Source organism: Aquarana catesbeiana, linkage group LG04, assembly GCF_042186555.1.
Source record: "Aquarana catesbeiana isolate 2022-GZ linkage group LG04, ASM4218655v1, whole genome shotgun sequence".
In the NCBI taxonomy this organism is placed as follows: Eukaryota; Metazoa; Chordata; class Amphibia; order Anura; family Ranidae; genus Aquarana; species Aquarana catesbeiana.
The window spans coordinates 273,750,995-273,777,987 of record NC_133327.1 but is presented as its reverse complement, the minus strand read 5'-3'; the positions used below and the strand labels follow the sequence as shown (position 1 = coordinate 273,777,987).

The following is a 26,993-nucleotide window of genomic DNA, read 5'->3' as shown; positions in this document are numbered from 1 at the left end:
CAGCCAGAGGTCTTATTTCTGTGAAGCTGGGGGTGTGTCTAACATCAGGCGCATCCTGACATCCAGGCAGGATGGGGAGGGTCACTTATCTGAGTTTTTTGGACAGGCTTTGGAGGGACCACCGATGGCCAACAGGTATGGCATGAAAAAGAAGCTTATTTTTTAAACTCTGAGCAGTGTTTTTTAATGTACTGGGGACTCTGCACTGTAGGGTCGCACCAATACCGATACTGGTATCAGTGCTGATACTAAACTTTTGTACTTGTGCAAATGCTCCGATACGTGAAACTGATACCTTTGCAGTGCAATTTGAGATCATACAAAATGAATGGGCTCAAACTGCACCGCAAAGAATGTGATTTGAACAGGAATTCCTGTTCGAATCACATAAGGTTTCCCCCACCGCTCCTGCGTGAACCCAGGCTTGTCATAGTGACTTCAGCCCGGGTTCACGCAGAAGTGGTGCAGGAAACCCTATGTGATTCAGACAGGAATTGCACTGCATTCACCATGGATTTCTCTTCAGAGGAAAACACCAGTGTAAAAAAAAAAAAAAAAAAAAAAGAAAGAAGAAAGCACAAAATGGGGGGGGGGGCATTAGTCCACCCCAGGTGCCACACATTGTGGGGGTGTCAGCAGTGGTGTCGCTATGGGGGTGCAGTGGCATACCAACGGGGGGGGCTGTCCCCCCCGGATGCCACACATTGGGGGGGTGTCAGCAGTGGCATTGCTATGAGGGTGGTGCGAGTCGCACCCAGATGACACCCAGCGTGTGCCGCAGGATTGCCACCACCATTCACTAGCAGGAGGCAGAAAGGGAGAGAGAAACAACAGCACTGAATAGATAGCGAGAGCTGCCGAAGTTAACTTCCTAAGTTAACCAGCAGGTGATTGGTTGCTAGGATCACCTAATATATATACAATAATTCTGCGCTACCAAAAAAGGGGGAAAGCAGCTAACACAACCAACAAATGTAAAGAACAGACAAAGAAACAAAATATGTGTAGCGCTAAAAAAGGGGGGGGGGGATAAAATTATGTATTGCTAGAGAACTGGCAGTTCAAAGTTCGAATGCTGACAAAAAAGTATTTGAAGAAAATTAGAAGAATGGGATATAGAGTCCTCTGGAACAAATTTTTGACCGTGGTACAAATCCTCTATGGAGAAAGCCCACACACCACCAATGACAATGAAGAGGCTTACCAGACTTGGTGGACCCGACAAGGCATACGCCAGGTGGGGTCAAACAGGCCAGATGACGTCTATGCAGACGAAACGCGTCGGGTAGGACCCCACTGTCGCCATTTCTTCACAGCGCTGTTTTTAGACATTTTTTATGTAAGTGTTTACTATTATTTTAATAAAATTTAATAAATTTCAATCAATACAGATTCACACTATTTGGCCCATCCTTTCCTTCCTTTATACATTCCAACACGGATTTGAGTACCACGACCTCTGAGCCCGACCACGTCCAAGGAACACAGTCACGTGGAAGCCATTCCACCATCCCTGCTCTTCAGCATCTGTTCCAGCCCAGCACCACCCAAGCCTGTTTGACCCCACCTGGCGTATGCCTTGTCGGGTCCACCAAGTCTGGTAAGCCTCTTCGTTGTCATTGGTGGTGTGTGGGCTTTCTCCATAGAGGATTTGTACCACGGTCAAAAATTTGTTCCAGAGGACTCTATATCCCATTCTTCTAATTTTCTTCAAAGACTTTTTTGTCAGCATTCAAACTTTGAACTGCCAGTTCTCTAGCAATACATAATTTTATCCCCCCCCCCCCTTTTTTAGCGCTACACATATTTTGTTTCTTTGTCTGCTAGGATCACCTAGCAACCAATCAACTGCTGGTAAGTTTTAAAGTTAACTCCGCCAGCTCCCACTGTCTATTCAGTGCTGCTGTTTCGCTCTCCCGTTTGGTCTCCTGCTCCGCTCTTCTGTGTCTACTGCTCTGCATACCCAAATAAGGTATGAAGGGGCAGGGGCTGTGTAATGCAAAGGGGCCCAGAGATGTGTGTTTTGGAGGGGGGCTGTGTAATATAAAAGGGATCCAGAGGTACGGGGGCTGTGTAATGTAAAGGGGTTCAGAGGTGTGTGTGTGTGTGTGTGCGCATGTGTGTGTGTGCAGTGTAATGTAAAGGGGTCCAGAGGTGTGGAGCTGTGTAATGTAAAGGGATCCAGAGGTACAGGGGCTGCGTAATGTAAAGGGGTCCAGAGGTGTGGAGCTGTGTAATGTAAAGGGGGTCTTCCCACAGTTATAGCTGCAGTCCTATAGATTTCTATTAGGTTGCATGTTTTTTTTCTGCATTTTCTGAAAGTCCTGCATGCTGCATCTTTGGCGCACTTTCAGAAAACAGGAAAATAATTTTCTTTATCGTACATCACGGGACACAGAGCCATAGTAGTTACTATGTGGGTTATAGGCCACCTTCAGGTGATGGACACTGTCACACCCTAAGACAAGAAGTCCACTCCCTTTATAACCCCTCCCACTACTGGGAGTACCTCAGTTTTTTACACCAGTGTCTTAGGTGTTGGTCACGAGTAAAGATGTGCTGTGCTGAGCTCCACTGGAATATTCCTTACTGGGGCTAGCTATGCAACCGGATCCATTCAAAGTGTCTTTTCAGGCTGAATTGAATGGTACCCGGGCCTTGTGGCAGAAGAAACGAGGTTTAGCCCATAACGCTTCTCTTTTTAGAGAGCTGGACCCCGGGATCCAGTGTTTTGTTTTTTTCAGCCATAAAGTTTTCCTGGCAGGGTGCTTTACGGGTCCAGGAGTGTGGATTCCCTGATAAAAAGGGGCCCCGGTTTCTGAAGGTTTTTTTTAACAGAGCCCACCGTGAGGGGTGAAGATTGGGTCTGTTGGTTTTACCACAGAATCCCTGCAGCGGAAAAGGTAAGTGGAAATTTCTAAGGAATTTTAAATTCTCTTATGAATTGTCTCCTTTAACCACTTGCTTACTGGGCACTTAAACCCCCCTCCTGCCCAGACCAATTTTCAGCGCTGTCGCACTTTGAATGACAATTGCGCGGTCATACAAAACTGTACCCAAATGAAATTTTTATCATTTTTTTCCCACAAATAGAGCTTTCTTTTGGTGGTATTTGATCACAGCTGGGATTTTTATTTTTTGCTAAACAAACAAAAAAAATGGAAAATTTTGAAAAAAAAAAATCATGTTTCATAGTTTGTTATAAAATTTTTCTCCTTCATTGACATGCGCTGATGAGGCGGCACTGGTGGGCACTGATAGGTACAGTTAAGGCGGCACTGATAGGCACAGATAAGGCAGCACTGATGGGCACTGATGGGTGGCACCGATAGGTACCACTGATCACTGATGGGGGCACTGATGGGCACTGGTAGGTGACACTAATGGGTACTGATAGGTGGCACTGATGTGGGCGCTGATGGGTGGCACTGTGGATGCTGATGGGTGGCACTGATGGGTGGCACTGATGGGTGACGCTGGTGGGCACTGCTCCCTTTTCTTAGGTGTCACTGGCAGGGGGCAGATGATCGCCATGATCAGGACTGATGTCCCTTTCACGGCCGCCGGTGATTGGCTTTTTTTTCCTCCTCACGCTGCCAGCGCGAGGAGAAAAAATAGCCGATTACCGGCTCTGTTTACATCAAATGATCAGCTGTCATTGGCTGACAGCTGATCATGTGGTAAGGGGTCGGGACCGACCCCTTACTCTGATCTGTGATCAGGCGAGTCTCAGACTTGGTGATCACCGGGCGCGCCGCGCGCCCTGCGGGGGGCGCGCAGGCCGCTCGTGCACGGGACGACGTCAATAGATGTCGTCCTGGCAATGTAGATCTGCGCTGTTGCCGTCATTTGGCAATAGCGCGGATATGAATCGGTTAAAAAGTAAATGTTGTCATGCCTAAAAGTCACCACTGGGAGGTGTATAGAGCACGTACCTTTCATGCTTTCCTCAGATCATTCTGTAATCAGCAGAAGCTGTAGTCTTCCCTCTGGCAAGGTGTTGGGGGGGGGGGGGTATTTTTTTCCTAAAAACACCCCCCACCTGTACAGAAGCTCTCCCCCTCTCTCTGGATAGAGGGGGAAGCCACAAACGATCGGAGGATGACGCTCCATTTTCCACCGCCTGCATGGCGGTTTGTCACAGCCTCCTCGCTGCCGCCACCCTCACACACACACACATAAGGAGGGGGCGTGGCTTAGCGCGGCATTGGCGTGCGGCAACGTCCAGCGCGGGATAACTTTTAAAAAGCTCAATTTTGCTGTCTGCAACTATCGGAGGGACACAAGAGCAAAAAGTGGGCATGTAAGTGGTGACACAGGCATTCCCTTGGCACATTTACTAAAGCACTAGCCTGAGAACTAATAGCAGCGGCAGTTGCTGGACTATTTGCTCAAGCAGTGGGTGCGATTTCTTCTGGTAGTACCTCTGCATTTGTGCATCGGGCTATGGTCAGAAGGGGAGGTAGAAATGCCACAAAAAAAGCTCAAGGCTCAAGAGGGACTCCTTCAAGCTCTAAAAAGCCTAAACTCCTCTCTACAATGACATCCTACCCTGAGAGATCTGAGGTGGCTGGTCAGAGTGAGCCATCAGGGCCATCTAATGTTGCTTTTTCCAACACTGCATCCCCTTTCTATATTACTGAAGAGGTTTTTTCCTCCAGCCATGACAGGTTTGGAAGATAGGTTAGCGGCTTTAATCGCATCCCAGTGTGGGACAAAACACGACAGGTCCCCTTCCATTACCCAGGACCCTCAAACTGAGGATCTCGGGGCGGGGGAAGATGAATTTCTCTCAGGGGACCATGAAGAGGCTGATAACTCCTCTTGTGAGCAGTTAAATGCGGAAGGATCAGCTTCACAATCTTATCGAGATGGTCTGTTCCACATTTTTGCTACACTTAACTGAGTCGGTTGATAAGCTCACTTCTTGTTTGGGTTCGCTAAAGCCTCCTCAAACTGTGCATGCCTTTCCTGTCCATTCATTGCTGGAAAAGCTTATGTATTCTGAGTGGGATCACCCAAATAAGCATTTTTTTCCTCCTAAAAAGTTTTAAAACACTTTATCCTATGGAGGAGAAATTCACTAAAAAGTGGGGGATACCAGCAATTGATACTGCTATATCCTCTGTAACTAAAAGTTTGACTTGTCTGGTAGACAATGCTCAAATGCTTAGGGATCCAACGGACAAAAAGTTGGAATTCCTATTAAAAAACACTTTTTCTCTGGCAGGTTCAGTAACTCAGCCTGCGCTGGCAGCAATTGTTGTTTGTCAATCCTTGAGGGACCAGTTTAAACAGGTGCTCAAGGTAATTCCTGATCAGCAGGCCCAGGATTTAGCGGAACTACCAGCGGTAGTTGTTTTACAATAGACGCCATGAGAGATTCTATTCTTCATGCCTTGCGCCTTACGCTTGGGCTGGTACATATGGGTATAATCTTATGGTTGAAACTTTGGTCAGCCGAGGTGCCATGCAAAAAGCTCCTGGCTAGGTTTTCCTTTTCACGGTGAACGGCTGTTTGGGGATGATTTGGATAAATACATTCAAAGAATTTCTGGTGGAAAAAAAGTACTCTTTTGCCAGTTAGGAAGAGGAGTAAACATGTTTCATTTAAACAAGCTCCTTCTCCAGTGCCAGGGGCTTCAGCCTTCAGGCAGTCATGACGGCCTCCGCCGTCAGGTTCAAGAGGTAAACCTCAGGGTCAACCCCAGGGACAAAAGAGATCCTGGGGGAGGAAACCCACAAAACAAAATACTAAAGCCTCCTTATGAAGGGGCGCCCCCGCTCGCTCAAGTGGGGGGGAAGACTTCTGCAGTTCTCAAGGATCTGGTAGGAAGAGTGTCGAGACAAATGGGTGACATCTTCAATAGCTCTAGGGTACAAGCTAGAGTTCCGAGAGTCCCCGTCTCCTCGTTTTCTCAGATCAAAGTTCCCAAGGATCCAGAGAAAAAGAAGTCTCTCTTTCAAGCACTGGACCATCTTGTCTCAAAAAGTGATATCGGTGGTCCCCATGCAAGAGCAGGGATTCGGGTTTTATTCAAACCTTTTCACGGTGCCAAAACCAAATGGAGATGTCAAACCCATTCTGGATCTCAAAGATCTAAACCAGTTCCTGAATATCTGCTCTTTCCGCATGGAGTCAATCCGATCAGTAATCTCCATCCTACAAGGGGGAGAACTTCTGGCGCCAAGGATGCATACCTCCATGTGCAGATTTTCCCCGCTCACCAGAAATATCTACGCTTCAAGGTAGAAAATCTTAATTTTCTGTTTGTAGTGCTGCCTTTCGGTCTAGCTACTGCACCTCAAGTGTTTACAAAGCTCCTGGCCCCTTCTCTAGCCAGATTAGGGGCCCAAGGTATAATGATTATAGCATACCTAGACTATCTACTCTTGATAGACCAGTCGGTAGCCTGCTTAGACCAAAGTATGATCACCACAGTCAACTACCTGGAATGCCTAGGTTGGATTCTCAACCTAGAGAAATCCTCCTTAAAACCATCAAGTAGATTAGAATACTTGGGTCTGATCATAGATACAGTCAGAAAAAGGTATTCTTGCCGCAGGCAAAGATCAGCACCATAAAAGGAACCGATTCAGGTGATCAAGGCAAAGAAGAATCCTTCAATTGGACTTTACATGAGGTTGTTGGGAAAGATGGTGGCTTCATTCAAGGCCGTTCCTTATGCTGAGTTTCATTCAAGGCTGCTGCAAAACAGTATCCTATCGGCTTGGAACAAGAAGGTCCAAGCGCTAGATTTCCCAATGCGTCTGCCTCCAAGGGTGCGCCATAGCCTCAGTTGGTGGTTAATAACCAATAATCAGCAGAAGGGAAAATCCTTCCTACCAGTTACCTGGAAGGTGGTAACAACAGATGCCAGCCTTTCAGGTTGGGGAGCAGTCCTGGAAGAGGCAAGGGAAATGGTCCAGATTAGAAATGACCTTGACCATCAACATTCTAGAGATTTGGGCAGCACCCTTGGCCCTGAGGGCCTGGATGATCAGGTTACGGAATTGGCCTGTCAGGATCCAATCCAACAATGCCACAGCAGTGGCCTATATCAATCACCAAGGGGGCACGAGAAGTCGTGCGGCCCAGAGAGAGGCGAATCATATCTTACTTTGGGCGAAAACAATGTACCTTGCCTATCGGCAGTCTTCATTCCAGGAATAGAAAATTTGTAGGCGGACTACTTGAGTCGCCAACAGTTGTTCCCAGGAGAATTGGCCCTTCACCGATGTCTTCCTGGCAATATGCCAGAGATGTGGGATCCCAGACGTAGATCTGTTTGCGTCCAGGTTCAACAAAAAGATCGACAACAAGAACAAGGGATCCACTAGAATGCGGAACAGATGCCTTGGTGTTCCCGTGGAATTAGTTCTCACCGATTTATGCATTCCCTCCTATTCTGCTGCTTCCGCAATTTCTTCGCAGGGTCAAGCAGGAAGGGAAGTCGGTGATTCATGTGGCCCCAGCATGGCCCAGAAGATCCTGGTATGCAGAGATCATAAGAATGGCGGTAGGGGAACCATGGACCCTACCACCACATCCAGACCTTCTCTCGCAAGGTCCGGTTTTCCATCCTACCTTACAAATGCTAAATTTAACGGTTTGGGTATGGAGACCCACATTCTGAAGAAGCGTAGGCTATCAGGTTCTGTGGTATCTACCTTGATTAATGCAAGGAAACCAGCCTCCAGAGTCATATATTATAGAGTCTGGAAGGCATATGTCTCCTGGTGTGAATCCAGGGGTTGGCACCCCAGGAAGTATGTCATAGGTAGAATCCTTGACTTTCTGCATATGGGGTTAGAGATGAAGCTGGCCTTGAGTACTATCAAAGGCCAGGTCTCGGCCTTATCGATATTGTTTCAACAATCACTTGCTTTGCATTTTTTGGTTCGTGGTTTTATTCAGGGGGCAACCCGGCTTAATCCTCCGGTTAGGTCACCCCTGAACCTGTGGAACTTGAATTTAGTTCTGTCGGCGTTGCAGAAACAGCCTTTTGAGTCGATACGGCATATTCCCTTGGTCCTTTTGACAAGGAAACAAATTTTTCTAGTAGCCATATCTTCTGCAAGAAGGGTATCAGAGTTGGCTGCTCTTGTAAAGAGCCATATTTAATTATTCACAAGGATAAGGTAGTATTGCGTCCTCATCCTAATTTTCTACCGAAGGTAGTGTCAGGTGTTCCTTTAAACCAGGATATTATTCTGCCTTCATTCTTTCCAGAACCCTGTTCTATGGAAGAGAAATCACTACATTCTTTGGATGTGATGAGAGCAGTCAAAGTCTACTTGAAGGCGACTGCTCAGATTTGAAAAACGGATGTTTTGTTAGTGTTGCCTGAAGGTCCTAAAAGAGGACAGGCAGCATCGAAATCTACTATTTCTAAATGGATTCGGCAAGTAATTGCTCAAGCTTATGGTTTGAAGTGGAAGATTCCACCCGCTCAAATCAAAGCGCACTCCATAGGTCTGTTAGTGCTTCATGGGCAGTGCATCACCAAGCCTCCATGGCTCAAATCTGCAAGACCGCAACTTGGTCTTCAGTCCATACATTTACCAGATTCTATCAGGTGGATGTAAAAAGGCGTGAGGATATTGCCTTTGAGCGTAGTGTGCTTGGAGTACATCATGGGACAGAGAGGTCCCTCCCCTCTTCTAATACACATATATTGCTTTGCTACAAAAACTGAGGTACTCCCAGTAGTGGGAGAGGTTATATAGGGAATGGACTTCTTGTCTTAGGGTGTGCCAGTGTTCATCACCTGAAGGTGGCCTATAACCCACATAGTAACTAATATGGCTCTGTGTCCCGTGATGTACTCCAAGAAAAGGATTTTACAGGTAAGCTGTATAAAAATCCTATTTTTTTTGGGGGGGGGGGGGGGGCGACACCGTGTTTTACTGCACCAGGTGACACCAACCCTAGTGACGCCGTTGGTAGTAGCACATAGTAAGTGTGCCACTGCCAGTTACATGCATTTCTATCTGGAGCCAGTGGCCCGTTAACAATCCTCGGGTCAGTGGGCGCTATTTTTGCAGCGGATGAGGAGGGGCCTGGCTGCCTGGGGGGAGCAGAGAAATTAGGATTCTTCCAAGTTGTGGGCCGTAGTGCGCAGAGGCACTACACGTCGACGTGTGGTGCGCCGCCTGCCCGCCTGGGAGGGGGGGTGCGATCCGCCCCGGGTGCCAAATGCTCTAGGGAGGCCCCTGGGAGTCAGTACAGGTATGAATGTCTGCAGCATCTTTGTATGCTTCTACAGTGATTTCTATGCTTTGTAAACTAGGGAGAACAGGGGGAGAGAACATGTAAAATTCAGGCAAAGCTTCAGCTCCTGTACAGCATGGTCAAAGTAAAGGCTGCAGAGTGGCCAGTAACTCATATGACTACTTAAAGATTTTTTGTGTGCGCATGTTAGGAGGTCTTCTTACACCTTACACATTTTTGCACTCCATCATAGATAAGAAATGGATGTTGAAGGTTGGTACTATAAAGTAAATGTACAGTGCACTCCATAGGCCATCTGTGTTTACCCAGAACCTAAGCTGTCTATTACCAGGCTGCAGTTAGCTGGTCCACTTTCTGGTTACCTAGCTGCTGGGTCATTTAGGATTGCCAGGATAAGCGTCTATGTTTGCCAGAGGATTAATCATTCATCTGGACACTCACATGTGTGTAAGAAAAGTATACTACACAGAACACCTAGGCTACTGTAGCATTCTAAACATTAATAGGCATTCAGTAACAAACATCAGAAAGAATGTTACTTTGGTGGAACAGAAGAGATGCAGAGTGAGGGATAAGTATTGAGAGGCTTTCTCCAAGCAGCTGGAAAGGTCTCTTGTAAGCATCCATGTTAACTCTTGAAATATTTGTATGTTTTCTACTGGCAACTGTTTCCTCCATGCAAGTCACAGAATTATTTTAGATCAAGCAATAAAAAAAAAAAAAAAAAAAGTAAGGCGCCAACCCCATATAATTAAGGATGAGCTCAGGCGTTTTCGCAACCAGCACGTACAGAGCCCGCCAGGAAGTCGGCACTGCACAGCGCTAATCACAGGCAGTGAGACATTTCCTGATCCGCAGCTGCAGAGTTCGAGAAATGTCTCACTGCCTGCGATTAGCACTGTGCAGTGCCAACTTCCTGGCGGGCTCTGCACGTGCGGGTTGCGAACACGCCTGAGCTCATCCTTAATAATAATGCTCCCTTTCTTCCTTTCCACTTAGCAATGTGAAAATGTGCTTTAAATTGTTCTAGAAAAAAAAAAAAAAAAAAAGAAAACACACAAAATAGACTGGGTTTCTTTTGCAGGCAATGACCATATAAGTGGTCAAGGCAAAAGCTTAAAAAGGGGTTGTAAACCTCAGACAGGAAATGTGAACAAAGCATATCCCTCTATAGTGTGTACTTGTCTTAAATAAAAGCACTAAGTGTCATTTCTATCTGCTGCCTCGTTGCTCTGCTATTAGCAAGAATCACTTCTGATACCAAGAGAAAAAAGTTGATAGGGGAGAAACCTCCAGCCGATTGACAGTCTCAGCTCTGTTCCTATGTGCTGTGTGAGGGGGGGGTGTCCTTTCCCTCCAATCAGCTTTCAGAACTCTCCTCATAGATCTCTGCAGAGTGTAATTTCAGCTCTCTGCCTCTTTTTTCTGACAGCTCAGACAAGCTTTATAAATTCAGCCCTTTGAATAGATGTAGAGGAAAGAAGACTGCAGACAGACACAACTTATGGAGGATTTGTGTCATTTTTGGGTTTACAGCCACTTTAAAGTGCAAGTTCACCTTTACAGAAAATCTGTAAGGTCAACTTACACTGGTCCCCCTTCCCCAATCGCCCCCCGCCCTGCTAACCTGGAGTCCGGCGATCCCTCCGCACTGACAGCTCGTGCCGCCGCTATACCGGTCCGGGGATTTGAAATCCCAGCAGCTTTCTCTTCTCTTCGCCTGTGGGGACAGGACGGCTATGCAGGTTCTGATTGGTCAGCGCCGACCAATCAGAACCCGTGTAGTCGTCCTGTCACCGCGCCGACCAATTAGAATGCTCCTAAACGTACCTCCTGACGAGGTACGTTTCGGAGATTAAGCCAAGGGGATTTCTAAGCCCAGTGAGGCAGTGACCTGATGTGCGAGTGTGGGTGATCGCCACACTCCAGGTCATCGAGACTGGGGGGGGGGGGGGGGGGGGGGGGTGAGGAGGGGGTCCTGTGCAAGTTCACCTTACAGATTTTTCTGTAAAGGTGAGATTACCCTTTAAAGCTGTTAAGAGGTACAAACATACTGGTGATACGAAAAGTGGAGATAAATAAGAACCCTTTACATTTTGGAGTATATTGTGTCTGAGTCAAAAAGTTCTATTTGAAGCAATTGTGCAACAGATTCATACACACCTTACCAACAGTTACTTGAATCTGTCACAAAGTATTATGTGTTGTATGAACAGCAGACAGAATTGTAGTGGGTGTCTCTGAATTGCAGGGAATATGTGATGTCAGCCAGGTAAAAGGCTAGTAATTGTCAGACTTTGTATGATCTCTAACCCCCAGATTACCTTGGCAATGGCACCCACCATAGTTCTCTGCTGGCAGGTTTCCTTTAAACTGTTCAGGAAAAATTAACAAATGCGATCAGGTGGTGATGAATGGGAGCGCCAGATTAACAAGACAGTAACCGGCAGAACAACAACCAGATGTGCCAATCCACAGCTTCAGGGAACAAACACAACTTTGATATTAGCAAGGGGAATCCAGCCAAGAAAGATCTATGGAGCATTAAAATTGCATTAGCTCTCTTGCGCACAACTCTGATGGGTTAACGTGTTGGGAGGAAGCATTTGTTGGGTAAGCTGAGAACACCAATAGAACAGACATTTACCATAAATCAAGCAGACAGAATATGGAGCAACTGTCCCTGGCAACCAATCAGCTTCTATCTTCAGTTAAAAATGTAGTAAATGCTTTTGCTTTAAATTTATACCCACAGGTACGTCTATAATAAGGCTAACCTGTGGGTACAGTAAATCTCTCCTAAATATGCACCGTTTAGGAGATATTTACTTTAGCGGCTCTGGTAATGTCACCGGCACATGTGCACTGCGCTCTTAATGGACGGCGTGCTGTCCACAAAAAGAGTCGTGCCGCTGGAGTGATGTAATCACAGCTCAGCCAAACAGCAGCTGCCCTAAAAACCCAGAAGGAAGACCAGGTGAACATGGAAGCCTGTCATCGGTGACAGTGCGCCGCTGGAGGGCTTAGTTTTCAGGTAAGTCTTTCATAATGTGCTAGTATGGCAAGCATACTAGCACATTATGACATTAAAGTGTTACTAAACCCAGCACCTGCATTCACTATATCTGATCTCGCACAGGACATGGATATGCAATTATTTTAGTATATATAAACTGTTAAATACCTTTTCATCAGCAGTATATAGCAGTCTTGTGACTTCTATCAGTTCCTAGTAAAGCTTGTAGGAGGAGTTTTCATTCTCCCCTGACCCTCTGTCTGGACAGTGCTGATTGGCCCTGTGCTGATCACATGCACCCTCCCAAGAAGAAAAAAAAAAAAAAAAAAAAAACACACTCTAGCAATACACACTAAACTGAGCATGTGCAGCCTGCCCCCTGGCTCTGTAAATATCAGGTTATTTTTTTGGAGACAGTGGAAGAAGAGGAGGATCAAAGAATCAAACAGCCTTTATATACAATGCAAATGATTAACCCCTTAGGTTCCACAGTGAGTATTACAAGCATGCTTTACTGCATATGCACACGGATTTTACTGTTGTGGGTTTAGTAACACTTTCATTTGCAGGGAGATTTTTTTTTTTTTTTTTCTTTCTTTATGGTTTACTACCGCTTTAGGTTTTGAAAGTTAAAGATAGAAGCGGATTGGTTGCTATTGACAGCTGCTCCAGTCTTCGTAAATTCCCCTCATGTGGCTATACACAGAACAATTTTATAATGTGACTATATGATCAATTTATTGTCTGATCAGAAATATGACTGAATGTGCCATATCCTTAATGATCATTTCGAATTATCAACATTACTATGATCCATCCAGACTCATCAGAACAATTTTGATAAAATCAGCTGGTTTTAATCTAAATCGACTGACGATTTGTGATAATTCATAGATCTGATATTATCTAATACTGAGAATAATTGTTTGATCAAATCATCATGTGTATGGCCACCATCACACACACACACACACACACACACACACACAAATAAAATAAAAAACCTGGATGCTTTCCTATATAAAAAATATTACATACCAAATCAGAAGTCAGGGATGGCCGCCTGTATAGGGAACGCTTCCAATGTCAGTGCAGGATCCTGAGCCAATGAACCTCTCTAATGCTCAGAAGCAAAACAAGAGATTGTTACAATCAACAGTAGTACAACTTCTAAACATGGCACCTGATCAAAAAATATAATAAAATGCAAAAAAACAAAAACAAAACAAAGTTATTCCCAAAGTAGCACAGCAGTACCTCCTCTATGATCAGATGACACTGATCTCCCCATTGTATCTGCACTGACTCAATACACTGACACTTCCCACCTGCACTATAATCTGCCCCAATCAGCAGGCAACTCTACAGACCAGACAGGAGAAATAGAAGCAGCAGATCAGTAGTGGAGTGCAAGAATCAGGAGATGTGATCTGGGGGGGGCCTCCCTGTCCTGACATGGACTCTGACTGTGACCCCTGACCCCCCCTCTGTACAATCAGCCTGCAGATGATAGAAGACACACAGCACGGGTCTATGGGATGCAGACAGGCGCACACACCTCCGATCTCCGCGGTGCCGGGTCTGGGCCAGTGCCAGGACTGCAGAGAGAATCGGTGTGATGGAAGGAAGGGTGCGGCCCCTGTTCTCCGATCTGCAGGTCTCTGTCTTCTGCTGCCTGTCTACTTCTGTCTGCCCTCGGGGTGCTGTGGGTGCCGGTACCACCTCCTTCCTCCCCCCTCCCTTCCTGGCTCTGGACTGCATGGAGAATGGATCAGTCCAGCCTTCGTGTCAGCTTCCCTTTAAATCTGCATTGTAGTCTCAGAGCAGCAAGGCGCCTCCCAGTACATGCATCCTACACCTTACATCCCATCCACAGCAACACCTAACCTCCCATCCACAGCAACACCTAACCTCCCATCCACAGCAACACCTAACCTCCCATCCACAGCAACACCTAACCTCCCATCCACAGCAACACCTAACATCCCATCTACAGCAACACCTACCATCCCATTCCCATCCACATCCACATCAACGCCTACCATCCCATCCACAGCAACACCTAACCTCCCATCCACAGCAACACCTAACCTCCCATCCACAGCAACACCTAACCTCCCATCCACAGCAACACCTAACCTCCCATCCACAGCAACACCTAACCTCCCATCTACAGCAACACCTACAATCCCATTCCCATCCACATCAACGCCTACCATCCCATCTACAGCAACACCTAACCTCCCATCCACAGCAACACCTAACCTCCCATCCACAGCAACACCTAACCTCCCATCCACAGCAACACCTAACCTCCCATCCACAGCAACACCTAACCTCCCATCCACAGCAACACCTAACATCCCATCTACAGCAACACCTACCATCCCATTCCCATCCACATCAACGCCTACCATCCCATCCACAGCAACACCTAACCTCCCATCCACAGCAACACCTAACCTCCCATCCACAGCAACACCTAACCTCCCATCCACAGCAACACCTAACCTCCCATCCACAGCAACACCTACCATCCCATTCCCATCCACAGCAACGCCTACCATCCCATCTACAGCAACACCTAACATCCCATCCATATCAACACCTAACATCCCATCTACAGCAACACCATAGTTGCCAACAGTCCCGAGTTTCCCGGGACAATCCCGATTTTGGGACCCTCTCCCTGATCGGAGGCCGTCCCGATTCGGGATTTTGACTTTTGTCCATGGAAAAACGGTAATATTTGGATCTGCAGCAGGTCTGGCTCCTGGCTCCAACAAAATGGCCACAGTGAGAGCTTTCCCTTGTGTTTAGCTACATCTCCTCTCGTTCCTCTTGTTCGGTGCAGAGGGGAGGAGCCGATCCGTGCAGCAAATGAATCGGCTTCTCTCTTCACAATTCTCCAGCCGGGGTTAGCTGCATGGATTGGCCCGTCCCCTCTCCACTGAACACAAGGAGCGAGAGGAGATGTAGCTAGACTGCAGCCAACACTCCGCTGGGGGCACTGATTTAAGAGGCACTCCGCTAGGGGCACTGATTTAAGAGGCACTCCGCTGGGGACACCTGATGTAAGAGGCACCCCGCTGGGGACACCTGATGTAAGAGACGCTCCGCTGGGGACACCTGATGTAAGAGACGCTCCGCTGGGGACACCTGATGTAAGAGGCCCTCCGCTAGGGACACCTGATGTAAGAGGCACTCCGCTAGGGACACCTGATGTAAGAGGCACTCTGCTGGGGACATCTAATATAAGAGGTACTCTGCTGGGGACACCTGATGTAAGAGGTACTGTACTGGGGACACCTGATGTAAGGAGGCACTCTGCTGGGGACACCTGATGTAAGGAGGGACTCTGCTGGGAATGCCTGATGAAAGGAGGGACTCTGCTGGGAATGCCTGATGAAAGGAGGAACTCTGCTGGGGACATCTGATGTAAGGAGGAACTCTGCTGGGAATGCCTGATGGAAAGAGGGACTCCACTGGGGACACCTGATGGTATCTGGTGGCAGGGGCTCAGGGCTCTAACTGAGTTCAACTCACCATAATGTAAAATATTTCATTTTATATTACAATGTAATAATAATGCGCTTAAATCACACCATAACAACCATGGTGCCGGGATAATTGAAGCCATAATAAAAGGTGTTTGGAGTATCTTTATCTACTGATTGTTAAACTTTATGTAATACACATATTTCTATTGTGGCGTAGGATCTGGGCCTGCTGTCCCTCCATCCCTCTTTCTTTCCTTCCTTCTCTCTCCTTCCCTCCCTCCCTATTTCTTTCTATCTCCCTCCATCCCACATTCATCTCAAACTCGGACCACACCCTCTTTGAGCCACACCCCATTTAAGCCACGCCCACTATTCAGTTGAAACCACGCCACATTTTTCTTCCCCCCCCCCTACGCTACGCCTTAAAATGCATGCCCCGCCCCTAATTATAAGACTCCGCCCACAGACAAAAAAGTATCCCTGCACTTTTTTTTACAATATTGGCAACTATGCAACACCTAACATCCCGTCTACATCAACACCTAACATCCCGTCTACATCAACACCTAACATCCCATCCACATCAATACCTAACATCCCATCCACATCAATACCTAACATCCCATCTACAGCAACACCTACCATCCCATCCACATCAACACCTACCATCCCATCCACATCAACACCTACCATCCCATCTACAGCAACACCTACCATCCCATCCATATCAACACCTACCATCCCATCCATATCAACACCTACCATCCCATCCATATCAACACCTACCATCCCATCCATATCAACACCTAACATCCCATCCACATCAACACCTAACATCCCATCTATAGCAACAACATAGTTGCCAACAGTCCCGAGTTTCCCGGGACAATCCCGATTTTGGGACCCTCGTCCTGATCGGAGGCTGTCCCGATTCGGGATTTTGACTTTTGTCCATGGAAAAACGGTAATGTTTGGATCTGCAGCAGTTCTGGCTCCTGGCTCCAACAAAATGGCCACAGTGAGAGCTTCCCCTTGTGTTCAGCTACATCTCCTCTCATTCCTCGTGTTCGGTGGAGAGGGGAGAAGCCGATCCGTGCAGCAAATGAATCGGCTTCTCTCTTCACAATTCTCCAGCCGGGGTTAGCTGCACGGATTGGCCCGTCCCCTCTCCACTGAACACGAGGAACGAGAGGAGATGTAGCTAGCCTGCAGCCAACACTCCGCTGGGGGCACTGATTTAAGAGGCACTCCGCTGGGGACACTGATTTAAGAGACACTCCGCTGGGGACACCTGATGTAAGAGGCACTCCGCTAGGGACACCTGATGTAAGAGGCACTCCGCTAGGGACACCTGATGTAAGAGGCACTCTGCTGGAGACACCTAATATAAAAGAGGTACTGTACTGGGGACACCTGATGTAAGGAGGCACTCCGCTGGGGACACCTGATGTAAGGAGGGACTCTGCTGGGAATGCCTGATGAAAGGAGGAACTCCGCTGGGGACACCTGATGTAAGGAGGAACTCTGCTGGGAATGCCTGATGGAAGGAGGAACTCCACTGGGGACACCTGATGGCATCTGGTAGCAGGGGACACTCAGGGTTCCAACTGAGTTCAACTCACCATAATGTAAAATATTTCATTTTATATTACAATGTAATAATAATGCGCTTAAATCATCCACACACCATAACAACCATGATGCCGGGATAATTGAAGCCATAATAAAAGGTGTTTGAAGTATCTTTATCTGCCGATTGTTAAACTTTATATAATACACATATTTCTATTGTGGCGCAGGATCTGGGCCTGCTGTCCCTCCATCCCTCTTTCTTTCCTTCCTTCTCTCTCCTTCCCTCCCTCCCTATTTCTTTCTATCTCTCTCCATCCCTCATTCATCTCAGACTCGGACCACACCCCCTTTGATCCACACCCCATTTAAGCCATGCCCACTATTCAGTTGAAACCACGCTGCATTTTTCTTCCCCCTCTACACCACACCTTAAAATGCATGCCCCACCCCTAATTATAATAAGACTCCGCCCACAGACAAAGTATCCCTATACATTTTTTTTACAATGTTGGCAACTATGCAACACCTAACATCCCATCTACAGCAACACCCAACATACCGTCTACATCAACACCTAACATCCCATCTACATCAACACCTAACATCCCACCCCCCCCATTAAAATTTGTCCCACCCCAGCTGCAGGATACCATTCTTGTCTCAGGGTCTCACGGGGAAGATGCAGTCGTTCACAGTGCGACATGATTCGTCCAAGTGCCATATATACAATTACTGCCCATGATCTGATGTTCGCGGTGATACCTCACATGTGTGGTCTGCGTGCGTGCCTGCAGGACTGGCATGTGCGTTTTTTGCACTGGAGGACGGAGGCACTTTTACTTATTTTTTTTATCTTTTTTTTTTTGTTATTATTCATTTTATTTTTTTATTTTTGCACTGTTGCTTTAATTTTTTTTTTGCTGATCACTTTTATTGCTATCACAAGGAATGTAAACATGCTTGTGACAGCAATAGGCATGTGACAGGTACTCTTTATGGAGGTATCTGGGGTCCTTAAGACCCCAAATCCCTCCTCTGCACTTAAAAGCGTTCAAAAGACCAAGATTTTGAATGCTTTCAATTTTTAAAAACTGGCACCGATGATTTCCAAGTAAACTAGAAGTGATGTCATGTCGTCGCTTCTGGTTTAGGCCCGGTGTACACTGGTGCGACATGGGATCCAGCTTGTGAGACTCCAAGTCGCTTGGCATGTCAAATTAAATGTTTCCCTATGAGAGCTGTCTTAGCTGATCTGACACAAGTCACTCCGACTTTAGAAAAAGTTTCTTGAACCGCTTTGGTCCGACTTTGATACAACTTCACTGCCATAGATGAAAGTCGGACTGAAGATGCAGGGCAAAGTCAGATCAGAAGTCGCACAACTTTCATGTCGGAGCAGTGTGAACCTGGGCTGACTGTTACAAAAAGCCGATGAAAGGTGATCCTGGCTTTGCTTGGTTGTCAAGACAGCTGGTGGAAGCGCTGGCTGGTCGTTTGGGTCTCCTGGTGGGACGGGAGAGCTTGAGAGAGCTGCAGGGAGGTGGCGTCCCCTCCCGTTGCTTGTAATAGCAAACAAGCGGCTAACAAGCCGCTCCGATAGGTTTTCAAGAGTGCTAACCACTGGCTCTAAGAAATGGTACTGGGATGATGCTACTGCAGGCATCATTTCAGTAAACCGCCAAAAGCACGGGAAGCGGTTAAAGAGCCGCCTCTGTTCTTCTGCCTGGGGGAGGCGTCGCCCCCCTGAAAAAATGCCACCCAAGGCAAACAGTTTGTTTGTCTCGCTGTAGATACGCCCCTGCTTAGTGTAACATAAAGGTAAAACATTGGCTCCTTCATACCGACATCTAAAACGCTGTGTTTAGATGCGTATACTTTTGTACACATCTAAACGCAACACTTTGAGAATCAATGGGGCCATACACACAGCTGCATCTACAAACGAAAATGTGCGCTGCGTTTAGCAGCATACAAAAAGTTAGGAAACGGGTGCAGATGTGCAAATTTTACTCATGTATGTGTGTAAAGCTGCCCATTCACGGTTAGAAAATTGTTGGAAAAAGCGTTTGGTACGCTCAATCGTTCGACACGTCAGTGGGCTAATTTCAGTTATCGAAACGCAAAGTTTTATGGCAAAAAAACGAACCACCATGTTTTTTTTTTTTTTTTTTTTTTTTTTTTTTAGCCTAAACAATCAATTTTCTAAACAGTAGTAGAAATGATCAAAAAACGTTTGAAAAAAACTGCAGCGCATGCCCATGTTAAAATGTATCCCTGGATCGTGTAATCGATCTTCAAGAGATGTGCCATTGAGCCTTGGTTCACACTGGTGCGATTTGACATGTCAAATCGGCGGCAATTGCATAATCCTAATTGGTGCAACGCTGCATCAATTTCAAAAAGTCGTTTCTGTACTACTTTTTGTGATTTCCATTGACATCTGTGCAGAAACCCGCACAGATGTCTGTGAAATCGCCGCAGAAATCGGGACTGACGTGGGAGTGAAATCAGCTGAACTCGCATGGCTTCATTCCCGCAGCTCAGTGTGAACCTTGGCTTATGTTGTTATCGATCAATAAGATGACGATAATTAGGCGACATATATAGATACAGTGATATGGTTATCACATGCGTGTTCGACAAATCTTTAGAAACCTGATCGTTTTTTTAACAATTTTCTAACCGTGTATGGCCAGCATTAGGCTTCATTCACAAGGCTATAAAAATGTTTCTGATGGTGTTTTCTAGGAAAAAAGTTCCTGCGTAATGATCAGTAAAATTGTAATTTATTATTATTTTACAGGATTTATATAGTGCCAACAGTTTATGTAGCGCTTTACAACATGAGGGTAGACAGTACAAATACAATACACTTTAATACAGTAGGAATCAGAGCTTACAATTTAACCTCCCTGGCGGTATGATTATTTCGGATTTTAGGTGCTGAAAGCGGTACAATTATTTTGCATGGAAATTTGGCGTTTTATATTGTAGGCCTGTAATTCTTAACAATAACACACTTAAATCTGTCCAAACAAGAGTCTAGTAGATATCCCGGGTATGATGAAGTTTGAAACACAAAAACATAAATTATAATATAATAAATAAATATAAATAATTAAAAAAAATATATATATAATAATAATAAAATAAATTTCCCCACGATTCACTATCGCTCAATTCTGCAAGTGTTCTAATTTACTATCGCTATTTTCTAGCTGATCTAAAGCCACTTTTGAAATAAAAAGACACTTTTTGGTTGCTATGGACAATCTCCAGTTTCCAGGCAGAAAGAACAGTATATATCATATAAAACTGCATGCAGGGCATGGGCCAAAGCACTGGGGACAAAAGGGATGTGAAATAATTTCATACAGTACTGTAATATTACAGTACTGTATGTGTTATGATTTTTACAATTTTTTGAATTTTCCGCCAGGCTCCGCCCCCGTGCGTCGCGCCGCTCGCAGGGAACGGAGCCTGGCACAGAAAGGCTTCGGAGGAGACACTGCCCACGGACACAGCGGGGGACATCGCAGGATCCTGGGGACAAGGTAAGTAAAGCCGCACCAGGATCCTGCAATGTAATCCCGAGTGTGGCTCGGGGTTACCGCTAATGGGACTGAAATTTAACCCCGAGCCACACTCGGGATTACCGTCAGGGAGGCTACGAGGGAAGGTCAAGAGATACAAGAGGTAATAACTGTGGGGGATGTGCCAATGGAGAAAATAAATGTACAGTTGTTAGGTGGGGGCCAGATAGGCTTCTCTGAAGAGATGAGTTTTCAGGGATCGTCTGAAAGTGGACAAAGTAGGAGAAAGTCAGACAGATTGGGATAGAGCAATCCAGAGGATGGGAGAGGCTCTGGAGAAGTCCTGAAGGCGAATATCGGATGAGGTGACAAGGGAGTTAGAGAGCAGGAGGTCTTGGAAAGAGTGAAGAGAGCGATTAGGTTGGTATTTTAAGACTAGGTTAGTGATGTAGCTGGGGGCCAGGTTGTGGATGGCTTTGGAAGTTATTGTTGGTATCTTGAATTTAGTTTGTTGGTTGAGTGGCAGCCAGTGGAGGGATTGGCAGAGGGGTATAGCAGACGCTGAGCGGTTTGTGAGGTGGATGAGCCTGGCAGCAGCATTCATGATGTAATGAAGTGGGGATAGCCTATTTAGAGGTAAGCCAATGAGGAGGGAGTTGCAGTAGTCAAGGCGGGAAATGACTAGGGAGTGGTCTTGCTTTGTGGTGACATTGGTTAGGAAGGGGCATATCTTGGAGATGTTACGGAGGTTGAGGTGGCAAATTTTGGATAGCGATAGGATGTGAGGCCAAAAGTTTAGTTCAGAGTCCAGGATTACACCAAGTTGTATGTGTAAAATTACATTACAAGTTGATAGTTGAGCCGTTGATATTGACAGAGAAATCAGAGGAAGTGGCACCTGGGGGAGGAAGTATCATGAGCTCGGTTTTGGATAGGTTGAGTTGAGGAAGTGATGTGACATCCAGACTGATACTGTATGTCTGCTAGTAAGTTTGTGATGCGTGAGGAGACAGATGGAGAGACCTAGGGTGTAGAGAGATAGATTTGGGTGTTATCAGTGTAGAGATGATATTGCAAGCCATGGGAGGCAATCAACTGACCCAGGGAGGTGGTGTACATTGAAAAAAGGAGAGGTCCAAGAACAGAATCTTGGGGGACCCTGATGGAGAAAGGAAGAGGAGAGGAGGAAGTTGAGTTGCGATACTGAAGGAGCGGTGGGATAGGTAGGATGAGAACCAGCAAAGAGTACAGCCACGGAGACCAAAGGTCTTGCATATAGATGCATTTAAACACGTAAAGACGCATAGGCATACGTCATTTGTTTTTAGGATACTTTTCCCTTTGCTAATACTTATAGCCCAACTCCAGGCAAATTTAATTTTTTCCCATGCAGTGGGGCTGTCGCATTGCATGGGTTAACTGCTTTTGTCTAGGGGCGAACACAGAGTCTACTCACCCGATCCTTCGTTCCTCAGGATAACGGCACTCCCCCACATCCAGCTGTGGAATGTTCCTGACATCTTCACATCCAGAGTCTGGTCTATGGGTGTGAGGATGTCAGGAACAGCCCACTGCACAAGACCGCTAGGCCATGGGGGGGGTTGGTGGTGGCCGCAGGGACCAGTTATGAGCTAGGAGGGTCAGAGGCTTAGGTGAATATATCTCGGCTCTCCAAATCCCCAGACCAAAGCAAAGCAGTTAAAGAAGAACTTTATCCATAACAACTTGATAAAAAATATTCTTTAGCAAGGAACATACATTCCACATTAATAATTATGCTACCAAAATTAGTGTGTGATGTAAATTGACCCCAGCATTGCTCCTGTTCCTTCTTGCTGGAGGCTGCCATTTTGCTGAAGCCCAGGGCCCCTGAAGTGCAGTAAATCCTAAAGTCACATTTGCGTATGTCCTCAACCAAACTGTCAAACCATCATATGGCTGGTGTCATAACTAATCACATATGCAGCACCATGGCAGTTGCAGATCAAACAGAACCTTCTTCCTTGGCTTTAAAGGATAGGAGGGCTTAAAGTGGTAGTAAACTCTTGTTATTTACTTTTACCTACAGGTAAGCTTAAAATAAAGCTTACCTGTAGGTAAAATGAATATCTCCTAAACATGCACAGTTTAAGAGATATTCTAGAGAGCAGCAGCCTGTGACGTCACTGATGAATGTGCTCTGAAGGAACGGCATACCTATGCCATTCCTTCAGAGCTCTGTGCAGCGGCCAAGCCTCCCGTCTGTATACTGGCACATTATGATAGTTTTTTTTTATTCTCAAAGAGTTTGCTACAGCTTTACAGTATAACTAAAGGCAAAACATTTTTGGATAGAGTGGAGAGGGATTAGAAGGCTTGTCAGTTTTTATTGCTGTCTGTGTCCCTGTTAAGGAGATTTACCCTCTCTATTTTTCCTGTTTACTATTATCATTGAAAGTGGGAGTAAAAGAAAATCCTAAAGTCTGGGTTGTCCCCAGAAAAGTTATAGAGGGGACATCTTCCAATGGGGACTCTAGTTCTGGTGACCTGGGGGTTCCAAAGGGATTCCCTTAATTTTCAGGGATTTCCTCTCACTTTCTGTTTGGCTATGGGACAGGAAGTGAAGGTAAATCTCCATTATGGGACACAGATGGCCTCCCTTATTCTATCCAAAATGGAAAAAAAAAAGTTTTGCCTATAGTTCTACTTTAATTGTTTAGGGCTGCCAGCAGATTGGCTTGTACAAATCCGGCAGTGTCTAAATATAGAGAGCAAATTAGTATGTGCAAAGCAGGGTGAGACGGTGTATTACTGAATTTTAAAGGTTTAGGAGTGTGTCTATGGGAATGTTTGACCATTCTTCCAGAAGCGCATTTGTGAGGTCAGGCACTGATGTGGACAACACCATAAAGCACCTTTGGGATAAATTAGAGCGGAGAATGCGAGCCAGGTCTTCTTGTCCAACATCAGTGCCTGACCTCACAAATGTGCTTCTAGAAGAATGGTCAAATATTCCTATAGACACAGTCCTAAACATTGTGGACAGCCTTCCCAGAAGAGTTGAAGCTGTTATAGCTGCAAAGAGTGGGCCAACTCAATACTAACATAGAACAGGTAGTGCAGCGCTAAAATAAGTCCAAAATAAAAATGGATCTGCTGACAAAGTCCTGCCCACATGGGACGTAACGCGCACAGACGGATGTGACGTCACCCGCAGCTATCGCTGATTGTATATTTACATGCTGTATCGCCCAGCACTTGGTCTAAGTGCTACTCTTGTGAGTTTTTATTTTCATTAAATTTTATCTATGCGGAGAGCACTATGTATTGCCTTTTATTTCCTTACTATATGTGACTCTGGAGTGGACAGTGCTGACTACTCCATCCATCCAAGAGGAGATTGTCTAGGATATATGTGCTGATTTCATCATTTTGATACCCCAAGTGGGAAGGTGTATGAGACCCTCTATAATCAAAGGGTCCATTTAGTGAGGTGAGCGGCCATCTTCTACTCTGGTGGAGGTTTTTCCCACAAAGTCATCTGCATATTTTTACTTGTAGTTCATCATGGAAGACTGCACGGATTGTTTCTTTCATTACTATTTCATTATATATATATATTTTTTGTTTTTATTTTGGACTTATTTTAGCGCTGCACTACCTGTTCTATGACTTTACCTCCGGGATTTGAAATTTTGACCCTTGGTGTTCAGCAGCTTTCAATTTTTGTGACATTTTATTGCGCTGATTTGTTTTCACTTTTGGGCAACTCAATATTGAACCCTACGGACTAAGACTGGGGTGCCATTAAAGTTCATGTACGTGTAAAGGTAGGTGTCCCAATACTTCTGACAATATAGTGTAGCTATACCTGCAAAAGGGGCCAGCCTGAAGTGATCTAGCAGGACTTAATTTCCTGACTAAAGTTCCACTTTAACCCACACAGTGCAGGCGCAGCCCACTGCATGGTAAAAATGTGCCCGGAGTTCAGCTTTAATTTACACACTTAAATGCATTTACATGCGATTATACTTATAGGTGCATAAAGCCCACATTCTAATGCCCTGTACACACGGTCGGATTTTCCAACAGAAAATGCGTGATAGGACCTTGTTGTCGGAAATTCCGACCGTGTGTGGGCTCCATCACACATTTCCCATCGGAATTTCCAACACACAAAGTTTGAGAGCTTGTTATAAAATTCTCTGACAACAAAATCCGTTGTCGGAAATTCCGATCGTGTGTACACAAATCCGACGCACAAAGTGCCACGCATGCTCAGAATAAATTAAGAGACGAAAGCTATTGGCTACTGCCCCGTTTATAGTCCCGACGTACGTGTTTTACGTCACCGCGTTTAGAACGATCGGCTTTTTCCGACAACTTTGTGTGTATGCAAGACAAGTTTGAGCCAACATCTGTCGGAAAAAATCCATGGATTTTGTTGTCGGAATGTCCGATCAATGTCTGACCATGTGCACAGGGCATTAGAGGCTGATTTTTGTATCCTGTGTTATGGATCTGAAAGCAGCTCATGTTTATGCGCCTGTGTCAATGGCTCCACTGAAAACAATGCAACTGCATTCAGATCCATAATTAAAACTCACTTGTATATGGGTTTTTTTACAGCCGTGTGAATAAGGCCTAAATGTACGTATACCTACCTACCATACACATGTAAAGTCATTAGAAGAATTGTATGTGTATATGTGTCTAAACATGAGTATTTTAGGCACATATTTTACGCAGGATCTTCTGCTAGCTCTGCCTGTGCAGAAAATATGCATTTTGTCCTTTTGTGTGCAAAAATGTGGCATTTTGATCAGTAAACTTTTTTTTTATGGATCTGTTTTCCATTGGCTCGTTCATCCATGCAGAGGGCCACATTTATGCAGAGATGCATGCAGCCAGCCTGTTAAAATCCATGATTGCTTTGACAGCAGTCTGTACAGCCTTCTTCACATGCAACCTGCAACCTTAGCCATGCATCGGTCTCACATGGATGTACACCCAGGGATAAGGGTGAAAATGAATGAAGGTCCCTTTGCCTGTCATTGATTTGAACATGGCTGGCTGCAAGGACCACCTGTGCTTTTCAGGCAGGCCCAGACTGGCCATAGGGCACACCAGGCATTTGCCCGGTGGGCCAGGGCTGCCGGGCCGCATCTGCTAACAATCAGGGCCCCACCGGCACTGCAGAGTGGCCGGGTGCACGGAAGACAGGCAACGTTGTGTGCTGTATTATTGCCCAGCGAGCAAGGAGCCGGTGGTGCCAGGGGCTACACTGACGCTCTGACCCCACCCCATGTCATGCAGCTTGTAAACTCATAAGGCTGTGGGGTAGGAGCTGAGATCGGTTTGGGAGCGGCAGCCAGCAGCACTGAGGGCCCGCTAACAGTGAGCTTGGCTGGCCAGGACCAGGTAGGTCCTTCTCCCTACTGCCTATGACTGTTCCTAACCCTGTCAGCGACCTATCAGTGACAGTGGCTTGTATGGGGCGAGGGAGTTGCGGGGAATGCCTGCATTGCAAGCCTCATCTATTGGGCTCCACCGGGCACAGAGAGTGGCTAGAGAGAATCTGATGATCGGAGGGGGAGCTGTAGGCAGGGCTATTGGAATTAGATGGCTTTGAGTGGTATCCCTATGGAGAGCAAAGTGACATTTGGGGATGGAGTAATGGAGAGCAGAGGGGGCTTTGTGGGAGGGGCTATGGAGAGGTGAATAGCATTTGGGGGTGGGGCTATGGAGAGAGAAATTTGTGAGCAGGGCTATTGAGAGTAGAGAAGGGCATTGTGGGTGGGGCTATGAAGAGTACAGGAGGGGTTGTAGGTGGGGCTATGAAGAGTACAGGGGGGTGATGGGCAGGGCAATGGAGAGTTGGTTGGGGTTATGGAGCTAAAAGATGGGTGAGCAATAATAATGTGTAGTAACCTAATAATGTGCAGAAGCACAGATGAAGCTAAGGGAAAATACTGGGAGTATTCTATAGGCCCCCTAGCCTGAGGGAGGAGGGGAAGATGGACCCCCTATCACAATTTTTTGCGATACGGCACTGCATTGCTTTAACTGACAATTGCGCGGTCGTGCGATATTGTACCCAAACAAAATGTATGTCCTTTTTTACCCACAAATAGAGCTTTCTTTTGGTGGATTTGATC

General features: G+C 46.1%; 1 protein-coding gene across 7 annotated transcripts in view; it reads right to left on the bottom strand.

The window, feature by feature from the left end:
- Positions 1-14,627, bottom strand: part of VWA5B2 (von Willebrand factor A domain containing 5B2) — a 123,796-nt gene extending 109,169 nt beyond the window's left edge. For 2 of the 7 annotated variants that reach the window (XM_073626581.1, XM_073626587.1), the window contains exons 1-2: positions 13,810-14,625; positions 13,290-13,368 (exon numbers count right to left, since the gene is read on the bottom strand). The gene's annotated coding sequence lies outside the window, so the exon portion shown is untranslated. The other 5 variants (XM_073626588.1, XM_073626584.1, XM_073626586.1 and 2 more) reach the window with 5 other exon arrangements.
- Between the last annotated feature and the right edge of the window lie 12,366 nt (positions 14,628-26,993).